Raw genomic sequence first — 5,650 nt, 5'->3', positions numbered from 1 at the left:
TATAGCTACCAATTTTAAAAGATTTGTTTCCTTCTTCATTCTCCTTCTTTCCAAATTTCTTCGTTCTTCTTCTCACGCGTCTTCCCCTGCCTTTTCGATCGTTCTTTTCCCCTCCTTTCTCACTGGTTTGTTCTTCGTCATTGACGTGAGTTCCTCTCTCTGTAGCTCCAGCTTCGTTTTTTTTTATTTTCTGGTTTCTGAAATCAAAGTTTGAACTCATTTTGAAGATAATGGATGATTCAACCTCAGATTGTCAGCTGAATCAGGGCGAAGTGGATTTTGAATTTGAATCTAACAAAGTTTCTGAGGTTTGATTTACATTCAGCTAACTACGATTACTCTGAATTTTGTTGCAGTTATTCGTATATCATTGTCTAGCTGAATAATTCGTGAACATTGACTGTGAAATTAACGGGTGAACATAAATCTGTGGATTGAATCTAATGTATTAGTTTTGAATAATTATCTGCAATTTATAGCAGACGCTCGGGTGTAGATCAGAATTTTTTGGGTGTATTTTAGGGAGAAGTGTGGGTGTATTTACAGTTTATGGCTTTTTTTGTTATTTTAGTTGAGTTGTTGTCGTTCGGGTGTATTAGATCAGACATGATTGGGTGTATTCTTAGTTTTTGACATGGTGTATTCTGCAGCCTCTCTCTGTTGTTGATGACCAATTTGTTCCCAAGGTTGGAATGACCTTTACCACCCTTGAAGATGCTGGAAAATTTTACAGGAACTACGCCAAGGCTGCAGGTTTTTCTACAAGAGTTCAGAGCACAAATAGGAAGGGAAACGAGATTAAGAATCAATTGATTACATGTAGCAGAGAGAGAAAATGAAAATCTAAAATATCTCCGACCGAGAAGACAAATCCGATAGCCGATTTAAACTGTCCTGCAAGAATTTATATACACACATTGAAGGATGTTGGTGCTTGGATCATCTCAAAGGTTGTGCTGGATCATTCACACCCTTGCTGTCCAAGTAAAGCAGAGATGCTCAAACAGCACAGAGAACTAAGCATGTCCATTCGTCGTACAATAGAGAATAACGAGGAGGCTGGTATTAGACCGAGCAAAACTTAACAATCATTTGTTGCGGCTGCCAGGGGTCATCGCGAGTTAAATTTTATTGAAAAGGATGTGAGGAATTACATTACGAGAGAAGTGCGGAATGTTTCTGAACAAGAAGATGCAAAGGAATTCGGGAAATATTTGTTAAGAATGAAAGAGAAGAATCATAATTTCTTTTTTGAGCTTGAACTCGAGGAGGATCAATCGATTAAGCTGGCTTTTTGGGCCGATGCAAGAAGTAGAGTTGCCTTTGAGTATTTTGGAGATGTTATTTCATTTGACACCACCTACAATACAAACAGGTAATAAACTGTCCCTATTTTTGGGTGTATACAAAGCATTTGTTGGGTGTACGTAATGATTTTTCATTCTGCACTATGGTAATTTGTTTCAGGTATAATTTGGTTTGTGGTTCTTTTGTCGGGGTGAATCACCACGGTCAGTCAACACTTCTTGGATGCTCTTTGATGAAAAACAAATAAATTGAATCATTCAAATGGTTATTTCAATGTTGGCTTCGTTGCATGGGAGGAAATGCTCCGAAAGGGTTTCTCACCGATCAATGCGCATCAATGAAAAGGGATTTAGAGGCTTGTATGCCAACAACGATTCACCATTGGTGTATTTGGCACATCATGAAGAAGATTCCAAGCAAATTAAACGGGTACATGGGACATGCAAAATTTGAACAAGAAATGAGCCAAGTTGTTTGGAACTCTCATAGTAAAGACTCATTTGATAGGAATTGGAATGATTTTCTGCTGAATTTTGGTCTTGTGGACAACAAGTGGCTTTCAGGTAATGTTTGTTTAAAATCTGTAGCAGAGGTGTAAATTGAATTTTTTTCGGGTGTATTTATAGTCTGTTTTTAGGTGTATTCTGCAGATTTCTATGAAGACCATCATATATGGGTTCCAATCTATCTGGATCACCACTTCTGGGCAGGGATGAGAAGCAGACAAAGGAGCGAGAGCATGCATTCATTTTTTAACAAGTTTATTACCCGGAACAGCTCGCTTATTCAATTTGTCAAACAATATGATAATTGCCTCGGAAGCAGGGAGCAAGCAGAGAGAGAATCAGATGCTGCAGATTTTCATACAGTCATACTGTGTGCAACCAAATCCTCCATTGAAGCTCAGTTTCAAGATGTGTACACTCATCAAAAGTTTAGGGAAGTCCAAGCACAATTTAGAGGAAAGGCGAATTGCATCACTAGATTAACAAATTCCGCTCTAGGCTATTCAGTATACGAAGTTGGAGAATAAGTTTCCAGCTCAATATTCAACAAGTTTGTGGTTACTTACGACTCAGTAGCAGCTGAGGTAAAATGTCAATGGTTATTATTCGAGTCAAGAGGGATATTGTGCCGTCACGCACTAAGCGTGTTAAGCTTTGAACGAGTAAGCCAAGTGTCACTAGATATATATTGAAACGATGGAGCAAAAAGGTAAAGAGGCGACACACATACATCAAGAGCAGCCACGACGAGCCACTGTTGGAGCCAAGAAGCAAGAGGTTTGACTAATTGGCTTTTTGTTCGCAAAATATTTGCGAATTTGCATCAGAATCGGAGGAGCTGACCGCAATTCTGCACCGTGCGTACGATAACATCATGGTTGAGATGGAATTATTGAAAGCCAAAAGGAAGGGGACATCTTCTTTATCTCACGAAGACGCCAACTTGGAATCTGTTAACGAGCTTCAAAGCCCTCCAAGGATTCGAACAAGAGGACGTCCAAAAAATAGGCTAGGTTCAAAGTTGGACAAACAGATTGCAAATGCCACAAAGAAGAAGAAAACGAAAGCTTTAAACGAGGTAAAAGTGATGTTCTTTAAATATGTGGTGATTGAGTTTAATTTTCTCGTTAATAGTTTAGCTAATATGTGAGTTTGTTATATTCAGTTAAACCTCTTTGATGCTGCATCAGTGGTGCATTCAAACTCTAGCCAATATCAAGGACATGTTATGAATTATCAGTTCAGGGTACCAGCAGCAGCGGATAACTCTTTGGGTGTATAGTTACAGAATATGGGTGTAAAAGAACTGTTCTTTTTGGTGTATTTTGTGAATTTTATTGTGTTTCACATTTTACATATATATAAATATATATATTTCACAATATGCTGTTTATGTTATAAAATATTGTTTATTTTTTATTACGGTTTAAGGGTTTAAGGGTTTAGGGTTTTAGGGTTTAGGGTTTTAGGTTTTAGGGTTTAGGGTTAGGGTTTAGGGTTTAATGGTTTTAGGGTTTACGGTTTAAGTTTTAGTGTTTAGGGTTTAGTGTTTAGGATTTAGATTTTAATGTTTAGGGTTTAGGGTTTAGGATTTAGGATTTTAGGGATAAAGCATCAGGGGGATAGATGTTTGGGTGTATATTCAACTTTCTTTGGGTGTAAACAATGTCAAGTTATGGGTGTATATTTGGTTTGATGTTTTCCTTCATATTACAGTACCTGCAATTCAGACATTTTGAATACAATAGAGAGAATTTAATTATTGAAAGAAATTTTATAATAAACTGGATTATAATTGGCAATTTTTTACAGCATATGTTCAATTTGTTACAAGACTATATAATATTTACATTAATCAGTGTCAATATCCTTAGAATCTATCTGACAATATGGACTCAATAACAATGAGGATGGCTTGGACAGTCTTATTGCATTACTTCCCCTAATGGCTTCAGCTTTGTCTTGATTCATTTCATGGAATAGAATCCGGGAAGCATATTCTACTCTAAAGTGGTCCACCTCGTCCTACAGTTAAAAAGAATATTCTGTTTAATCAACCATGTTAATTGAGTAATATAATACAGAGTTATTTAGTTTTAAACACATTTACCTGGGTCCAATTGTCCCACTCATACTTCCGCCTTTTAATGTTTTGAGCTAAAACATCTCAAGCCACTTCATTACGTAGATAGCACAGTCATAGCTGAAAACAAAGAAAATAAATTACAAATTACATATAGGAAAGTTTAATTTTCAGAGTGAAAGATTTATACCTTGTCTTTTGGCCCGAGATGTTTAGGTATGGTGGTTCAATTTTTTTGTCCTTGTCCCTTGTCTTCAGAGGTGCCCCCCAACATATACTTTAATTCGTGAAATTACATATCCCTTAAAACACAAAACAAATCAGTAATACATGAATAATTCACAAAGTTACACCTTATATTGAACAGAAATACACCCAACTATTAAAATACAGAACACAGAACCAACTTACAATGAATGTATTCAGGGTAGTTCTCTCATCGGATGGAGATTTCGTGTGATATGGGTCGACTATATAAAATTTCTGCTTTCTTGTATCAGCCAACCATAACCACCAATGTTGTGAATGATAAACAGGTGCAAAAATCTGAAATATGTTCAGATTGAACACTGTTTTAGTTTATTTGGCACATAAGTAAAAAATGGTAATAAGAAGTTTTAGAAATGAAAACTTACATAACGATGTTATGCTAATTTTTTAAGGTCCAAGAAGGGTATAAACATTGGGTAGTCTTCCACCCTGAATGGCTTATTGTTTTTAGGCTGTAAGAATACCCCTTGTGGATGATTTCCAAGGGCCATGTTCTGCAAAAATTGCGAACCACAAAATGAATACAGAAAATACACCCAAACGAATCCATAAAATACACCCAAATGAATAAACAACTTACACCTAATTTAACACAGAAAATACACCCAAATGAACACATAAAATACACCCGATTTAAGACAGAAAATACACCCAAAGGTATACAGAAAATACACCCAAATTTTGTTGAAGCAACCCTTACCACAATATCAGGGGGAGACAGTATACTTCTTCTTGAAACCTTTTAATCAATTGCTGGTTTAGGATGAAGCACATGGTAGAGACAATCCAGAAAAAGATGCCGAAATCAATTTTACAACAATCAGGATTGTAGTTAATTTTGGTGATAAAAATATTAATGTTAATGTAATATTACCTCAGCTTCTTATTGTGTTTCAGGTGCGAGTGATGCAAGGTGGAGTTTTGACAAAATGTATCTATCTTGGGCTTGGAGTGTGCAGACGGTGTCAAACTCATTAGTTAGTCCATCTGCGTATTTCTTCACTCGTATGGCCCAGAGGTAGCATTTCTCTTTCATGTCAGAAGTATGTTGATTCGTCCTCGCAGGAGTTTCAAACTTCTCGAAACTCTCTGTGCCACTCTCCTTTGAAATCTGTGGACTTTTTTCTTTTGTTGTCACCCCACCACTTGTAATTTTTTGTATCAGATCCCCTAATTGTTCTAGCAGTTTTGGGATTTTTGGAGTTTTTGCCCTCCCTCCATCTTGCGTTGACGCTCCCTCCTGTGTTGCTGCTTCTTCTTGGCTTGAATCAGTCAAGCCAAGGCTGAATGATGGCATCGGATCTGTTTTAGGAACATACGATGCTGTCCGTGCCATCATCATCAGCGCAGCAGCGTCTTCTGGGGCTGGATTACTGCGTGATCATGTATAACGTATTATAAAAATAAGAATATACAAATGATAACCAAACATTGATTTTACTCTAATGAACTTACATTTTAGATGGAGCTGGGGGAAGCGTGG

This window comes from Arachis ipaensis, chromosome B09 (assembly GCF_000816755.2).
Source record: "Arachis ipaensis cultivar K30076 chromosome B09, Araip1.1, whole genome shotgun sequence".
Lineage (NCBI taxonomy): Eukaryota > Viridiplantae > Streptophyta > Magnoliopsida > Fabales > Fabaceae > Arachis > Arachis ipaensis.
This window is presented reverse-complemented; position numbering follows the sequence as displayed.